This window comes from Lutra lutra, chromosome 11, assembly GCF_902655055.1.
Source record: "Lutra lutra chromosome 11, mLutLut1.2, whole genome shotgun sequence".
In the NCBI taxonomy this organism is placed as follows: Eukaryota; Metazoa; Chordata; class Mammalia; order Carnivora; family Mustelidae; genus Lutra; species Lutra lutra.
In genome coordinates, this window is record NC_062288.1 from 72,897,951 (window position 1) to 72,916,999 (window position 19,049).

Sequence of the window (19,049 nt, forward strand, 5' to 3'; positions counted from 1 at the left end):
TATACCATTAATAAAGCGGGTATAAAGTTGTATACACGATGATCATTAGCGTCGTAAAATTTCATTTTAGTTTTGAAGCTTTTTAAAAGTCGTTTTTTCTTTCCTTCCTTCCTCCCTTTCTCTATCCCTCCCTCCCTCCTTCCCTCTCTCCCTTCCTTCCTTCCTTACATTTTTATTACTTAACTAGACCCATGTTTAGTAGTTGTTCAATTCAGTGCTTGCTTAAGAACCCCACTATTTCATTGTTATCCAAAACTGAGTGAAATAAATGTTTGTGATTAAGTTACTAACTTTTAAGGAGGAGACTGGAAACCTGATGATAGATGCCTATAGGTAAGGGAGAGAGGACACTCAATTTTCAAAGATCAGCATAAAGTTCACTATTAAGTATAAGAATACAAGAATTTTTAAGAGAATACTTTTTATCATTCAATTTAAACAGTACAATACATGCTTTCTTTTTATGCATAGATTATTAATATTTTACCACTGCACTACAATGGGTGCTAGAATAATCAAAGGAAATTATATACAAATAACAATTATGAACTATTTTTAACTGTTTATCAAAATTTCTTAACTAATATTTTGGGATCAGAGTGATGGAAATTTTAGACTTGAATATTGTTTTCATAGAATTCATAATCTGGGTGGAAAGAGACCTTTAATTACATTAGGACATGAATAGATTTGTTAATGGTTGTGTCTAAATAAACTGTCATTGAAGTTTTATTTCTTTGCACTGATGATAGTACAGTGGTTTTACTTTTACTAACAAAATGAATCCTTGTAATATTCTAGAAAGCTAAATAGGGGGGGATTGTTGTATGTGGCACACCATAAAAATCAGAAAAAAAGGTGAACATTAAATTTACAGATAACCTGTAAGGAGTTCTATTCCTTTTGTACAAGCAAGAATTAAAAAACACAGACCAACTCTCTTTGCATAGCTATTGGAATTATACTTTATGAAAAGTATATTTAAATATGTGAAAATAACTTCATGGTTTGACTGAGACTCATAGGGCATATAACAGTGTAATGAACATAGCCAGACAAATTTACCAGACATTTTTATTTCAAGAGAAAATGTGAGGGATATGGAACTCAATTACATAAAGGGCATATTATTTGTGATATTTTTAAGGATTTATAGCTGGCTCTGCCTCATCACCCTTGTCTATTTCTGTGTTGATAGTCTCATGATAGATCAGCTATTAGTTATAATACTGATAGAAAACTGAATGATGGAAGTGGTCATGTATTTTCTGCCTCTCTAAATTAAATTAGAAAGAAGCCACTGACTTGTAAGTAGACAATGTCACTGAAAAGTTCTCTTGACCTGATTGTTGCTAGACAAAATTGCAAATCACCATTGAATTCAGAAATAACCATTTCATTACAATTACCGAATACTAATTCTTGACACCCTCAAACTATTTTTTCTTTTTTCTTTAACTTTTCCCATCCAAGTACTAACCAGGCCCGACCCTGCTTAGCTTCCGAGATCAGACGAGATCGGGCGCGTTCAGGGTGGTATGGCCGTAGACTTCTTTAACTTTTCATAGATGGTAGTACTCTTAGTGATAATTGAATGAATTTCAAATATTCTAACCAGTGCCCAGATTCATACTACCCTTTGAATAAAGAAAGCCTTTTTCTTAAATCAGGCCCAGTGAGAGCTTAAGATTTACATAGATTTTCAAAGTAACCTTACTTATGTACTCCCTAATTCATAGAGTTCTAACAAACTTGATCAGACCCAACCCAGAATGACTGTTGAGTATTTTCTTAAGGGCCTGAAAAAGTAATCCAGGTGTTTGCAACTTCCCTTAAACATATTTGGGGCTTATGATCCACAGAGAATCTAATGCCTAAATCAAATGATATATGCCATAGTTTACTTTAGTTCTAGTCCTTCTTTAGATGACATAAATATTTTCTTAGATCCAACTGTGTATCTCTTAATATAATTGGCCTCCAGTCATGTCACTTCCATAGTCTTTATCAAGGAAAATACTTTAGGTTCCTAGAGGTGGTTTTTTTTTTTTTCTTTTCTTCATGAGGCTTAAGTCCTTTTCATTGCCTTTTTATGGAGTTGTTCTAGAACTTTGGTTTCTTCATTTGTTTTTCAGAACTTGCAAGTGGACCCCATTTATATTTCTTTCAGCAGACTAAGCATAGTTTGGGGGAGTTGTCTAAAAATACCATTACTTTTTTTTCTTAAGATCAGCATTGCTTATGTGAAAATTCATTGCCATTGAATTTTGTAAATTCTCAGATAGTGGAATACTCTTTCCTGTGGAATATTCTTCTCTGTGGGTATTCTTACCTATTAAAATAAATGGGCACTTACTTCCATTTGCTGACTTTTGCCTTGTCATTGCCTCTGATGTATTTTTGTATACACTTATTTGCTCTGCTCAGTGTATTTATCCGACCCCACCCCCATTTTTCCAGACAAAACAAGCAAAAAAGAGAGTAACTTTGGTGAAATGTGAAGAATTATTCTGACTAATTAAAAGGTTAATGTTAGAACACTGAAATGCTGGAGAGAGGTCCTTCAAGAAGATTTAGATGCATTATGTTCCAACACTATTAATATTAAAATGAAAAATAAACCTATATGTATGTGGTGACTTATTTTCGGTATGTATTAAAACTGCTTTTCTCTGTATAGATGCCTCAGTCGTTTGCTGTTTTCTCAAATGTGGTATTTTAAGTATTGTTCTAATTCTTAGGAGTGTAATCTCAATTTTGTAATTGGAGTGACTGGGAATTTGTGTTTATCTCTACAGTTTTTTGCCAAGCAGCCAAATTAAGAGTATCAGGCTTCAGACATGAGGTATACTGTTACCATCCCCATTTCATTTTCAAAGCTACATTTTATTTTAATGTTTTCAGCTTTGGATCCTAATACTTTTTCACTTTGTAATTATGAATTTTGTTTATTCTTTCTTGTATTTCTTTACCTGTCCAACTGGCTTTCTATGAACAATTGAAATTCTACGTTACTTCAATTTATATAATTTTATCTAAAATTTTGTTTAAAATGCATTTTTTTCCATAAATTATCTATGCAGGCCTAGGTTCAACCTTCTAAATTCCTTGATATTTGAAATAGGTGTTCTTGGACCTATATTCTACCAATTTAATTCAATTTCCCATTCAGTTTTATACTTCCCTCTTCCTACAATCTACCAGGGATCTCTAGAACATACCTTCCCATTATATTGATAAATATGTCTTCATTCCTTTCTCTATGGCATACTATTTTTATTAGCAAAAGCAAATAATTTAAGTGCTGTGAAGCACATTGCTGTGAAACAAATGAATCCCCAGGGGTTTAAAAGCTCTCAGCATTTTTAGTTTATTAATGTTCCTTAATTTCTCTTGATTTCTGTCTTGGAAGGCTTAAAATATACTTTGTGGAAGATAATGTTGACTTAAAATTTATTTAAGTTTTTAGTGTTTCTTTTTAAAGATCTTTCTAACATAAGCTTAAAAGATTTATGTCATGAGAATGTTATACTTTTTTTTAAGGAAGTTAAGGAAATTAACTTTGAATTCCTCAAATAAGGCATGCTACTAGAAATAGTGTAAAGTTTCTGTGGTATTCATTTCTTTCTTAACTTTTATAACGGCATTTTCTGTGAGAGTTTTTTGTATTTTTTTAGTTTTGTATTATTTTGGTACATATACCCAACTACAGCCATCATTTTGCAACTTTTTCTCAATTTAAGAAAATAACAAACTTTCTTAAAGTGTATTTTAGGGGGTAAGAAAAAAAATCAGTGGTAGACATATTTCAGAGAAAGCATTTATAAAATTTCTCACTGGCAGATAGCGAGGAGAAACTTATAGTACACTAATCCAAATAGCTTAACATCTTAGCATATGTAGACTGTCATAAAATCATCTCATTTAAAAAAAAAGATACCCAACATCCTTAAGAACTATTCCTCACCATTACTTCACCCAAAGTTATGTTCCAGGATTTGGTTGATCTATATCTGTATGCCTTTAGCTAACTCTTTACTTTTTGTCTTCAGTTTTTTCCCTTTCTCTGTCTGCCTTTAGTTTAGCTAAGTGCCCCACCCCTCCCCAATCTTGTTTTGTACATTTAGTTGGTACCATCACTGCTGCCCATCTGATCAGATAGACCATCATCTCCTCCCTGAAATGTTGCAGTAGCTATTTATCTCCCCTCTTCTCTCTCTAGGAACCACGGTTTTTTCCCTACACAGCGGAGCGATCTTTTAAAAATATGTGATTATGTCACTCTTCTCTATAAACCTTCCAGCAGCTTCTTATGTCCCTGAGAATAAAAGACAAAGACCTTATATAAGTCCATGTTATTTGACCCCTGCTACCTATCTGACATTCTTTCCTAACGTTCTCCTCTTATTCGGTCAACTCTAGCCACACTGGCTTCCTTGATATTTCTCGAAACAGGATAAGCTGATTCCCACCTCAGAGTTTTTCTCTGTGTTCTCCGTCTGAAATGCTCTACACTCGGATATCTTCACGGATTTCATGCCTCTGCTCCAACATATCCTTATTAGAGAAGGCTGTCCTGTATAAAATAATGAATCCTCATAGATCTTGCTTTGCCACCTTTACCATACATTCATTTGCCCCACAGCACCCCCATCAACTGACATTTTTAGAAGTTGTTTATTTATCATATGTCCTCCCGATGAGAACGTACATTCCGTGGAGCCAGAGATTTTGTTCTGTTCACTGTTCTAACCCAATGCTTAGAACGGTGCCTTGCATTAGGTAGCAGCTAAGAATGAATGAGAAACAAACTGAGGGTTTTGGAGGGGGAGGTTGGGTGAGCCCAGTGGTGGGTATTGTGGAGGGCATGTATTGCATGGAGCATTGGGTGTGTTGCTTAAACAATGAATTATGGAACACTGAAAAAAATAAATAAAATTTAAAAAAAAGAATGAATGACTTGTTGGAGGTACAAGAAATTACTTCTGTCTCTATCAGTGGCTCACTTTCTGTGTGACTGAAATTATTTTTTACCTTACACTTATTTTATACTTTATCACATTTGGGAAAACTGTTCACTACTGTATTGACCAAGATGTGGCTCTGCTCTCTGGTGGATATGCTTCTATTTCAGTATTTTGTATCTCTTTTTTATTCCCATCTGAGAAACAATGTTGCACTTAACTTTTAAAAGGTGTGAATGGATGTTTATGTTTCTGGATAACAACAAATGCTCAATAGTTGAATGCTTCAATATAATAATGCTTAGTTTAGTCAAAATGACATTTAATCATTTATTTCATAATTATATTTTAATATGAATAGCATAAATAGACTCCATCGATATTTCTAAAGGCTACACTATGGATACAACATTGACATATGAAATGTTTCTGGGATTGTCTGTAGGGAAGATTGGGGGAAATTCGGTTAAGCCAAGTTCTCTTCTGAAAACCTTTGGGTTTAGATGGCTTTCCTTCTTTGCATTGGCTCACACACCATAAGTTTCCAACTTCTCTTTTGTCTCATTCTTTCAGTATCTATCCTTAAACAGAGCAGATGGAGGATTTATGATTTGATGGAAGGTCCATCTCTCCAAACTTAAAATCTCACTTTGAGCTTGCTCATATTGCTTTTGGACCCATAACTAAGGTATGGGTTAGTAATACAACTTTCCATAAAACATCGAACAAATACACAGATTATTTTCTTTTTAAGTTTTTATTTTATATACACTTAGTTAACATACCGTGTTAACTAATATTCGTTTCAGGTGTACAGTATAGTGATTCAACACTTCCATAAATCATCTGGTGCTCATGACAAGTGCCCTCTTTAATCCCCATTGATTATTTTCTTATAAACCTGAGGCTCTGTAGATCTCCCTCTCACATATTATGTCCGTATTTGAAATACACACTAACTTGCTTAGCAGATTTATTTTAAATACCTTGAGAACAGGAAAAGGAGTCTCTATCATTTCTATTGATAATGAAGAAGGAGGGTTCTCTTTCTGGCCTCCCTTCTCATTTTTCTTTTCCCCTCCTCCCTCCTCCAGACTGAATTATGAAATCTTTCAAAATCGTTCTGATACTTTATTATACCATCAGTGAATGTGTAGCCCTTGGAAAACTGTGAAACAAGGCAAAGTGCGCTTTTATTACATAATTACCCCACTTTTCCCTTTTTAAAAAATTACTAACTTACATCTTCTGCTACTCTTCTCTGGCTCCTTGGACACCCAGTGTCCTTCATGTTGCATCTGGCTGTTCTAGTGTGTTCGCCTTTCCTTGTTCTGAGTTGGAAATTTTGTATTAAAGCACTTCTTTGCTAATCATAATGCATGTTAGAATGTGAAGGAAGATGGATCCTTCTGGAAAGTGTAATTATTATTACAGCTGGTAAAATACCCAGTTTGGTTGACTCTGCAGAATTCTGTGTTAAGTGCCAGGAGACGTGCATTCCGGTCCTTGGTCTGTCTATGACTGTTGTGTGATGTTGAGTAGGTTATTTCCTCCAAAATTAAAAAGAGCCTGGATTAGTTTTTAGATTATTTTCAGTTAAGGTCTTTTTTGAAATACATAGAACCAAATTTGAAGCTGTGAACATGTTCTCCCTTTACTGCCATAAAAACACACATAAATGAATAAACGGAAGAAAAAGATACTTCGTAAAATAAAAACAAGTAAAACTAACAGTGGTTACCACAAATAACTGCTTATGCAGCTCAGGGGGACTCAGTTAAAATCCAAAAGTATTATTCTTCTATTACCTCAGCCTGCTGGGTGTTTTCACACCACTCCTCCTTTTCTGTCAGGAATGGAGCCTCCTCTCCTTTAACCAGAACACTGAGACAAGCAAAGAAAGTAGAGTTCACATGGGGTTGATCACGTTTGGGGTAAGAGCTTCGGAATAAATAACCCCCTGGCATTCTCTCCCCTGAAGTGCATGTCATTAACTTTCCAAAATATTAATTTCTTCACAATTTTGCTTTGGTCCTGTGCTCATTCATATATTTAGCTCGAGGCGTCACCAATCCAGAAATAAAGTGTGGAGTTGGATAAGCTGTTTGATAAACTTTGTCTTTTAAAATTAGAGCTCCCCTTTTTGATGGACTTCACACACACAGACATACATTTTTAGAACCCACATAAAATGTCGGGCTGCCACATGGTCCAGCCTATGCATTGTGCTGCTTTAAAGGAAACACAACTCCCAGCTACAGGAATACTACATATCTTTGCTGTAGTTTGGCTTAAAGGGAGTGACACGGTTTTATACAGTGTGCCACATAGGAAGTTTTGCCCCAAATCTCTTGAGGCATCTTTCTTCTTCTCCTGGCTACTGCTAAAAAGTTTTTAGAGCCTCGCCTAGATCAGTCTTCACTGCTCTGCTGCCCCATCCCCTAGTTGTGCAACACATACAGTTGGTGTATGCACCCCATGAAGTGTGCCCTCCCATCATGCAAAGTTTGCTCTCTCTGTTTATTCTGGCTGCTTTTCTCATGGCGGTAAAGGTTTGTCTTTATGCAGACAAACAAGGAGAATAGCAACAAAGACTTCTCAGAAGGTAAGGGATTATAAATTGTGGGAGTTTCTAACAGTGATGTAAGCTTGCAAATACGCACATTTCAATGTGTTTTACCTTGTTAGAGAATGTATATTCCTGTAACTTAAAATAGAATTCATTGGACAGCCTGACTTCGTGTTGTCCCAAATAAAATAATTTTAAATCTATAATTTTGATCACTTTATAATATTACTTCCAGAAAAGCATGCTTTTAAGCTATTTTATCCTTCTAATTCTTTGCTCTTTTGTAATATTCATAAATGTCAAACTGTCCCTTCCCCTACATGTCTGTTCCTCATACTGTTCCGCAAACAGAAGAAGGCAGAGTGATTTGTTACGTCTAATTGGTATTTAATTTTACAGATTTGTTCTTTTTGATATCCTTTTAATTGTATCCTGGAAATATATCATTTCCACTGGTCTGTAACGATGCCAGATTCTAAAATATGACTAAGTACATGCTTACTCATATTGCTATATTAAAGGAACATTGTTATAAGTTTTGTTTTCATTTGGAGAGACAACTTGCTTTTCTGAATATGTAAGATCAAATTTTAAGTGCAAATGTACAATGAAAGAGAATATATGGTAACAAGCTATGAATACATAACTAAGAAAAATATTTAATGTTTATTTTCTTATTCCTAGGATTATGTTTCTTATGAGAGGATATTTAAGAAATGGAATGTGAATGAATAATTTTATTTTTACATGTTAACTATTCATGAGACAGTAAAAATATGTTTAGTTATTTTTTAAAAAACGTATTTAGTTATTTTAAAAAAATGTATTTTTAAAAAAAGTATTAACATTTCATTTAAGAAAGTATGTTGGGGGGGCATCTGAGTGGCTGTTGGTTGAGCATCTAACTCTTGGTTTTGGCTCAGGTCATGATTTCAGGGTCCTGAGACTGAGCCCCGCAACAGGCTTCTTGCTCTGTGGGGCATCTGCTTGGGATTCTGTCCCTCTCCCTCTGCTCCTCTCCAGTTTCATGTGCTCTTTCTCTCAAATAAGTCTTAAAAAAAAAAAAAAACAAAACGGCTATTATATTGTAGAAATGATTCTGGTAATTTTCTTTTCTTGTGTCTATTGATAGACAAATAGACAATATTGTGTCTATTTTAATTACTTATCATCATAATGTTGTTTGAAGCTTTTAGTTTCATTCCATTTTTTGTTAAAGATAATTTATATATGGTAAAATTCACCCCCCTTTAATGTAAAGTTCTGTAAATTTTGACAAACATAAATAGTTGTGTAATCACCATCATAGTTAAGATATAAAACAGTCCCATCATGCTACACAATTTTTCCATGTGCCTTTTAGTCAAAACCTCCTTTCGTCCTCTAGGTCCTGGTAACTGCCGATCTATATTCTGTCCCTATAGTTTTGCCCTTTCAAGTCCCCCCCCCCTTTTTTTGCAAGTTTTTATACTGTATAAATTTTGGGGGTCTAGTGTATTACTTTGATACACTTGTATATTATAACATGATTGCCATTGTAGTGATCTTTATCATATTACATAATTGTAGTACCACATTGTAGTCTATATTCATGATACATTAGATCTCTATGGCTTATTTACAAGCAAGTTACAAGTTATAAGTTTGAACCCTTCAATAAAGTCAGTTAATCTCTAACCCCGATCCCCTGGTAACCACACTTTTTATAAGTGTGACTTTTTTAGATTCCACATGGTAATATCATACAGTAATTGGCTTTGTCTGACTTTATCTCACTTAGCATAATGTGCTCAAGGTCCATCCATGCTGTCCGTCACAAATGGCAGAATATCCTCCCTTCTTATAGCTGAATGATATTCCATTGTATATACACGTACCATATTCAAGTCTGTCTTATAAATAAAATTATATAGCCTGTAGCCTTCGGAGTCAGTCTTCTTTCACTCAGCATCATGCATTTGAGACTCGTTCATACTGTTGTGGTGTATTATTTTTTCTCTGCAATAATGTAGTTGCTTGTTCCCGTTGTAATTTCTTAGGAGTTTAGAATCCTCTCATTTTCCACTCAAATATATTTTTATATAGCCTCAAATTTTATTTTGCCTTATAAATTGGCATGGCTTCCAAACAAGAGACATTACTGGCTAATCATTTCTAAAAATTAATTTGGGGGTTTTTACCATAATTCTCTTCCCTTGCTCCTGCTCCCACCCCCAGTCTCTCTTGCTTTCATATTTGCTTTCCTTGTTCCCGTGGGTGCTTACTGTTCATGTCTTTTCACCCCTTGTCATCTGTTTGTTTGGAGTATATAAGACCCATTCAGGTAACCAGTTTTTAAAGAAGAAAGAGGCTCATCATCAGTTGTTCAATAATTTTTTTTTCATTTATTCATTCACTTATTTGTTTATTCCTCAATCACAGATCATCTACCAATTTCTGTAAGGGGCAAAAGAAGTAAGAAGAATCAGAGAGCCCTAGAAATGAAGAGAGCCTTTGAGATCATGAAACTGATTTTCCATCCTCCCTTCCAAGCCAGACGGGAGATGGGCCTAGGGTTTCTCAACCAGGAGCCTTCGTCAAATTGCCTGTGGGCTGCAGTGATTGGAAAGGGAATATCTGAGGAGAATCAAAGGGTCAGATGGGCTGCTAAGAACAAATTGTCAGTTCGAAGGGGCTAGCTGAGTTGAAATGGAATGGAAACCAGGGAGTGAAAGATAGGAGAGAAAGCAGACAAGAAGCCTGGAGAAACTTCTAGTGGGTTGGCTTTTTTAACAGACAAGAATTGAGCAGTCAAAGGACATCTGGATGTGAAGGAGGCGGTACCCATGGTCATAATTCGGGTTAGTGGCTTTCAGGAACTTCCATGAATGAAAAATTTGTTATCTTAACATCCAACATTTGAACAAATTTAATTCTTTAGGAGTTCTTCCTTTTACTGAAGTGGAATCAGCCATTATTTCTAGCTCTACCCTTTGAATTTACACAGAGTATTTCACATTGATGACTTTAGAGATGTCTGAAAGCTTTCATTTCTGCTAAATCTTTCCTTTCTCAAGCTAAAGAAGTCAGGTTTTCCCCCATTATACTTTATATACTATAAGAACTTATTTCATTCTTCACAGTTCTGATAACTCTCCTCTGGGTATGCTTCTGTTTGCCAGAGTTTCCCTTTAAAATGTACGCAGAGCTAAATACCATACCAAGAGTTAGCCTTACTGGAACAGAACACATTGAAAATATATCTCTACCTTTTTTTCCCTCTGACCTAATAGCAATTACTTTTTTAGTCATGCTGCATTGTCACTTGAGTTGTAATTCACTTTATAGAAGTTGCCAAGAGTGAACAATTTGATTAGTTTATTTTAGAAGTAGGATTTGTCTTTTAAATTCTTCTTTTATAGTTTACTCAACATTTCAAGATCTAAACAAAATCCTGATTCTATGCTCTGTGTTAGCGACTGTGTCATCCATAGTTTGATTAATATATTTCTGTAGCTCTATTTGATTATTTTTTAAAAACATTGAGCAGAATAGGGTTAAGAATGGAGCCTTGACTAAAGTTAGTGCACGTGGCTTCCTTCACTTGTCATTAATCCTTTGGATGTGATTATTTACCTACCCATAAACATTGGAAATCAATCTTAATAATGGATAGCATTCATGGAGCAGGTAGTTTAAATGGGCATTTTCTAAGCAATTTGTGTGCGTTAATCCATGTACTCTTAATAATACCTTTATAAGGAGGTTCTGTTATTTCCCCATGCTACAAATGGCAAGCTGAGTTGTGAAGGATCTGAAATTTCACCCTCCTTGCAAGCCAACAAAGTAGCCACACTGCTTTCTGGATGCTTGCGGAAGACCCAAGACTTTGAGGTCAGAGGCAGAGGACTTTATTACTGCCCTTACAGCAAGCAGTGTGAACTTCTTGATTCTTTTCGGTTCCTTGCCCCCCCCCCTTCCCCCAGCCCAAGTCCTACAGGAGTTCTGTAGAGTGGCTCAGGTTCATGCTGCACACTCAGTGAGTTATTTCACGGATGTGGGATGCCAGGTTTAGGAACCCAGATCTTTTGTAACAGACCGTAGGTAAACTTCCCCTTTGTTCCATGGGGAGATACTGTTTCTCTCTGCAAAGGCTATTTGCTATACAAACACTTGGGGAAAGACAGTCTAGAACAAATCTGCCAGTGCCTTTGCTCACAACACATGTAGACACATGAGAGACCCATGAAATTTGCCTCTTATCCCAGATGTTAAGAAATTTTCCCAAAGTTACACAGATAGTAAGTGGACATACCCCAAGTTGGCCATGAGAGACTTTTGTCTGTGCTTTTCTTGGTCTAGCTATTACATAGCTACTGTATTTCTTTGATTCACTCATCTAGTAACATGTCAGAAAAGGAAATAAGGTTTGGCATGGCTTATTTTTAACAAATCCATGGCAGGTTCTTTTTTTTTTTTTTTTTTTTTTTTTTTAATTTAAATGCTCACAAACCATCTGTTTAGTAACCTGTTCTAGAATTTTGTTGAGGAATAATGTCAAGATCACTGATCTTCATTTTCTAGAATCCTTTTACCTTAAAAAAAGAAAGTAGCATTTGCCCCTCTTGTGTATTGTGTCTGCTTTCCTGTTGTTTATAATTCTTCAGGTTATCAGTATTGTTCTGTTGTAACATTTACTTTTTTTTTTTTTTAAAGATTTTATTTATTTATTGGACAGAGCACAAGTAGGCAGAGAGGCAGGCAGAAAGGGAGAAGCAAGCTCCCTGCTGAGCAGAGAGCCCAGTGTGGGGCTCAATCCCAGGACCCTGAGATCAGGACCTGAGCCGAAGGCAGAGGCTTAACCCTCTGAGACACCCAGGTGCCCTTATAACATTTACTTTTAATACCCTGAGATTGTCTTCCATTGGCCGTGCATACCTGAAGTGATTTATTTCATTGTTCTCTTATTAATTCCTGAGCTTTGATTTTCTTATTAATCATATCTGATTTTCCATTTTAGTTTCAACACTTTCCTTTTTGGTGGAGAATGTAAAAACCACCTAAGATTCATCTCAGTTATCTGATAATATACCATTGTCACCAAACAGTAGTCTCATGTCTTCTTTTATATTTTTTTCTTATACCTAAATAAGATCTTGAAGCATTCTTAGATTTTTGTGAGGGGAGGAGGAGGTTGCTTCAGCCCATTTTAAGTATTTATTAAAGCTTTGAGTCATGTTTCTGTACTAGTCCTTGACATGTGATATTATTTCTGAGGTCAAATAATCCCTGTGTAACTCTGATTTTTTTTTTTAACTATATTCTATTTTTTTTCTTTTTAATGCCTTCTCAGGCTGGCCATAGGGTCATAATTTCACTTTCAGTAACTCATCATTTCATAGATATTTATCCCAAGCCATTTTTTATGTTAGAGTTTCATGCCAAGCCATCATATATTAGGGGATGGCAAATTTTTTCTAAAGGGCTAGATAGTAAATATAGGGTTTAGTGGATCATAGGTCTCTACCACAGCTATTCAACTCTGCCATATAGTTTAGAAGCAGCTATGAACAATACCTAAATGAATAAATGTGGCTGTGTGATAGTAAGGTTTGTTTATGGACAGTAAAGTTTACATTTCATATAATTTTCATATTTCACAAAATATTTTTCTTTTGGTTTTTATTCAGCTGTTCAAAAACCATTCTTAACTTACTGATCACCCAAAATCAAGGAGTGAGCCACTTTTAGCACATGGATTATATTTTGCCAAACACACACACACACACACACACATACATATACATACATATTCATATAGTTATAAACATTTTTTTTTTACTGATGTTACTAAAATCCATGCCACATTTAAACGCTGGCTTGGAATGAGCTTAAAATTGACAAATTCTTTCATGAGAGTTCTTCCCTTTTCATTGCTATTCAGACCAAAGTAGTAATTCTCCTCACTGCTTCTTAAGCTGTCAGGAAGAAGAAATTATTTGGATGCCAGTAATTTATTAGATGCTCAACTTTTGTCATTATGAGTATCACAGCATAAATCTGGTGAATAAAGTGCAATTATCAGGTGAGTCATCAGAGGTGTAGATAGTGAGTCAAGAATGTCTTTCACATGAGTTTTCCAGAGGTCGGGGCAATACAAAGATGTCAGGAAGGTCCCCAGACAGGTTGAAGAGTCATGAAGCAGCGCAGCCTTAAGTCTGAGACAAAGCTTTGGCCCAACTCAAAGCTTTTTATATATGCTGGCAAGTGAGGGTATGGGTAGACCAGAGGCCTGGGGTACAGTTAGATGAGTGGAGTATCTGGCTGGAATGGGAAATTTGAAAACTTCACACCACGGCTCTTTAACAGTCAGACGGCTCTTCAACTAGATTTGCTCCTGTGCCTTTGCGTAAAGAGAAACTCCTCCTGTATTTACTTACAGTGACCCTGTAGCTAGGTTTTTCTGTTTATGTGTTCTGGTATTTCTTTATTTATATTTTTTAGGTTAACTAAAGCCAATCTTGCAGAGTTTGTCTTGGGGAATGTTCCTGTTCTTATTTTTGATATAAACTTTGTAGATGATACACTCTCAGCTGGAGGAGATGGGAAGATGGATGAAAAGACTAAGAATGAGGAATAGTTCTTTTCCTTGATGTTCTTTCTTCCTTGCTATGGGCAAATCCACAATACTCAGCTAGCTGGACTCTTTTTTTTTTTTGTTTTTTCCCTCTTCAGAATACACATCTTTCTTTCTGACAGGAGACCTGATTTGAGGTAACATTTGTTATTTATTGTATGAAAGAGTTGTATTTTGAACAACATCATTTCTGTTTTTTTTTTCCCTTGGAATTTTAATCCTTTTTTGCTTCCACTGTTCCATGTTTTGAATAAGCAATTTGTGATTTTTTGATGCCCACCTAACTCATAATACCCATTCCTCCTAATCTTTCCCTGTGAACTCATCTTGAATTTTCCTTGTTTTCTTTGACCTAAGGGTACTTATGTGAACCCTTTTCTTGTCATTTTAAAGCTCAGAAAACATATCTCTGTCATATGATACTGAATTTTCTTTTGAATTATTTTAGTTCAGAACTACATGAATTTTCTGTTTCTGAGTATGAAACATTTCTGATTCATTGGCCTAGGCAGCTGCCATCTTACTGAGGGAGAGTCGTTTTTACAGTGTAGTATGTGCTTCTTTACCAAAGTCACCATCAGAATCGCTTTTAGAAGAGAGAGGTTTCGAATAAAGCAAGAAAAATACAGGCCAATCTCTTTTAGAGTTAAGACAACAATCAATGAAATATTTATGAATCAGGGCTTGGCTGTATGAGAAAATACAGACAAGCCTGTGGTTTCATTACATTACTTACAGTATTTGTGTGACCTAAAAAACGGAAAGTGCAAAATGACCTAATGCAGTCAGGGAAAGGGGCCGCTGAGATATGCATCACTCATGAACTGCTCTGGTCTTCCTCTGGGAACCAGGTGCTCTTTTTATTTATTTATTTATTTTTTTGGAAAATGTTAAAAGCAAAGGAGGGAATACAACTAGAGGTAAAACAAAACAAAAACTATTGTTGACAACATAGGTGATATACATTGAAGAAAAACTTGATTTAAAAACTATTACTATGTCGGGCGCTGGGGTGGCTCAGTGGGTTAAGCCTCTGCCTTCAGCTTAGGTCAGGATCCCAGGGTACTGCATCCGGCTCTCTGCTCAGCAGGGAGCCTGCTTTCCCCTCTCTCTCTGCCTGACTCTCTGCCTACTTGTGATCTCTATCTGTCAAATAAGTAAATAAAATCTTAAAAAAAAAAACTATTACTATGTCTATTTATAACCCTTATTTCTGTAAATAAAGAACTGTACTGTGATTTGTCATTTTTCGTCACATTTTCAACAAGAACATGTAGTCATTTTAACTAGTTCTTAGTTAATTTAAATTTCCATATGTAGCAGTAAAAGTTAAAGTAAATTTAGAGTGTTTTTGTTGTGGCCGTTGAATTCTCCCTTGGAAAATAACCTACGAAAATTATGACAGACCAAGCTAAATATGTTGTTAGTTGAAGAAATCTTTACTGCTAGAAGATAGAAACATTTATTCAAATAAAGAGCTCTAATATGTTTTAACGTAGTAAGTTTATAAAATGTTATAGATGATGCTGTTGAGGAAACATAGTAAGTATAGATAAGTGAAAAATTCATCTGTGATGATCTTGCTGGTTATAAGAATTATTTGGGAAAAACTGTTAAAATGCTTATTTACAGGCCTAACCTGGATTGCTCTGATTCTTTAGTAGTTTTAGAGAAGGGCCAGGAGTCTGCATTTTTAGAAAATGTGATTTAAATAAGGTGGTATGAAGACCATACTTTTAGAAATACCAGAGCACCGGAGCAAAATATTACATTGTATTTATAAAGCGTGTTTTTTTAAGGGAAAATAGGGAATTGAAATAAAACCCAAATTTCATTGGTCATCAGAAATAAAGTTGATTTAAAATATAAAATATACACTCCTAAGAGAATAAATTAATAATCTCCAAAGATCTAACAAATTTTTACTTCCAATATTTTTATTGATCCACCGAGCTCACATTTTGCGTTACTGTTACTAATCTAAAAAAACAAAAAACAAAAAAACAAAAAAACCTACAATGTCACATATAGAAAACAAACTGTAGAAAGGAGAAAATACTATTAGTTTCCTTTAAAATAAGACAGAGACAAGTGGTGGGGAAAGAGACACAGAGAGAGAAACATAGAGGTGATTGTGTGTGTGTTTAAAGCCTGGGATATTTAAGTCTGTCCAATTGTGTGTAAGTTGCTTCTGTGACATTTCAGTTAAAGTTTTTGGTTTTTGCCTTCATTGACCTCAACTTACGCATTATTGTAGTAGTTGGCTTAAAATTACAGAAAATAAAATGAAGATTATCTAAAGTATTTCAGTAAGTCTTTTTCAGTGAAATGTATTTGAAGTGTACTTGGCCTTCCACTGTTTGTCAGTTTGTCAGTTGGCTGTTTGGAATTGGGAATAATTCTTCCCACAGAAAGGGAATGTGCTGTATCTATTAATTTGCGATGGGGAAGTTGATAGGAAATTGTGTTCTAATACTGTATGGAATGCGGAGAATTAATTTAGCTTATTTTTTAAAAGATTTTATTTATTTATGTGACAGCGAGAGACATAGCGAGAGAGGGAACACAAGCAGGGGGAGAGGGAGGAGGGAGAAGCAGGCTTCCCACCGAACAGGGATCCTGATGTGGGGCTCGATGTGGGGCTCGATCCCAGGACTCTGGGATCATGACCTGAGCACAAGGCAGACGCTTAAGGACTGAGCCACCGAGGCACCTCTAGCTTATTTATATGCTTGTGATTGGTACAGTCTAACCTAGTTTATGAAACTCTTCCTAGTCAGCTAAATGGCTTTTTGTTTTACAAATTCCTTACCTCCTAGGAGAATTTTTTTTTTTTAAGATTTTATTTATTTGTCAGAGAGAGAGAGAGAAATCACAAGTAGGCCGAGAGGCAGAGGGGGAAGCAGGTCCCCTGCCAAGCAAGGAGCCCGATTGGGACTCGATCCCAGGATGCTGGGATCATGACCTGAGCTGAAGGCAGCCGCTTAACCAACTGAGCCACCCAGGCGTCCCCTAGGAGAATGTTTTAATCACCGGGTTGGGAACCTACTTCCTCCAGTTTCCTTCAGGAAATGGGTTTTCTCGTAGAGTTGACAGAGAGCAAGAATTTGCCATTTGAGGTACAGCTTTGGGTTTGGGAGTGGGCTAGACACTTGAGCGTGATGTTCTCATTGTATGAGATGGCTAATGAAGACGGTAGAAAAGGAAATAAAGGGGCAAGGAAAGAGAAAAAGGGCTACCTTACCCTTTGCCCAGCAACAAGCATGCTGCCTGGACAGGCTTCAGGTGCAGATGTAGCAAGGGAAAGTGGTGTGTGCTCATAGGCGCCATCTTCAGAATACTAGTGGGACTGCAGGGGCAGTAAAGGGATCAAGAGCCAGAACCAGTTGGTTAAGCCTCTCACTTTTAGAGCATTAACTCTCTTCGCAAGCCAGAAAAAAGCAAACAGAAGCATGGGGAAACAAAAGTGAGTCTGCCAATCTTTTTATTGCTGAATTCAGATATCTACCCAAAGTTCCGTGATCAGCTATGGACACTTGAATAGCAGTACGAGCATTTCCTATTTGTAAAACATTTTATCGCTATTAAGGTTCTTGTATTATCTAATTGGATCGTTAAACTAATTCTGTAGGATAATTAAGGCAGATATTATATTACAGGATCTCTGCAGATGAGAAAATACTAGCAATTCTTACTTACCCAAGGTTATATAGCTACGAGATAGCAAAGCGAATTCCTCTCCCTCTCCCTACACCAGTGTTCTTTCCTCTGCGTATACCTCACTGCTTCTCATGGGTTGGGCATCCGAATCTTCAGAATGCCCGTTAGATGTTCACTGCATGGAGGTCAGAAGCAATGTCTTCTATTCCTTTTGTAGTTCTTTGTAGCATGGGTGCACACCGTGGAGGCCCAGCAGGAATATTTGTCAACTGAGATGTGGGTTTAACACCATGGCAAGAGGAGGGCTTGGCATTAGACAGATGGAGAGCAAATCCTAGGCTCAGCCACATGCTGGCTGTGTGATCTTGGGCAAATTATTTGATCTCTGAACTTAAATTTTTCATCTGTAAAATATGGATGAAAATTCTGTTTAAAGGTATTATTTGTGTGAGTTAAAAATATTATCTGTAAAGATTCTCACATAGTAACTGCCAGATAGTAGATGCTCTCCCTTCTGTGATGACTGTGGATCTTTTAACTGTCTTTTTTCCTCCCCCCCCCCTTTTTTTGTTTTTGTGTTTGTTTTTTCTTTTTCCTGCAGGAGCATATTGTTTGTCAGCTTTGGTTTGTCTGTTTTTAATCTTAAAAAAAAAAACAGTGCCAAGGTTTAGGATTGGGGCAAGCCATTCTGCTATGGGAACATCTGTCATAATGGGCCCTGTGAATTCTGAGGAACAGGAAGAAAGGAAAATACACAGTATACCGAAACAAATATATCATGTTCCTCATTTTCTTGCCCCCCTTGGTCAGGCAGTTAAGTTAGAAACAGCTGATGTAGGAATATTCTTTAGAAGAAAATCTGCCTTTGTGCATATGCTCAGAAGTCGAATACTATCTCTGCCTGAATTAGTATATCCTTGGAAGCTTGAAACCTGAAACTTAAAAATTAATTTTGAATTTTGTTTGTGGTACTTGCAAGTGAAGTTACAATTGTTTATTCATGAAGTTCTCTGAAGCTATTAGATATGGCAAAAGTAGATGTCCACTTTATTTTAAGATTGTCTCAGCTTTATAGTGTTTTCTTTTTCATATTTATCAAAGCCTTAGACCTTATTGATTGGCTTTAAACATGATGTTTTTAGATTAATAGATTCATCATTACAATGGAGTCTCATTTTCTGGAGAAATAGGTTTTGTAAGCAGTCTTATGAATTCCTTTAAGAGATTTCTCCTTTCTAGG

The 19,049-nt window shown here is 35.9% G+C and overlaps 1 protein-coding gene across 13 annotated transcripts in view; it reads left to right on the forward strand.

The window, feature by feature from the left end:
* The window catches only part of FOXP2 (forkhead box P2), a 572,585-nt gene that overhangs the window by 2,588 nt on the left and 550,948 nt on the right, over positions 1 to 19,049 (forward strand). The window lies entirely within an intron of this gene.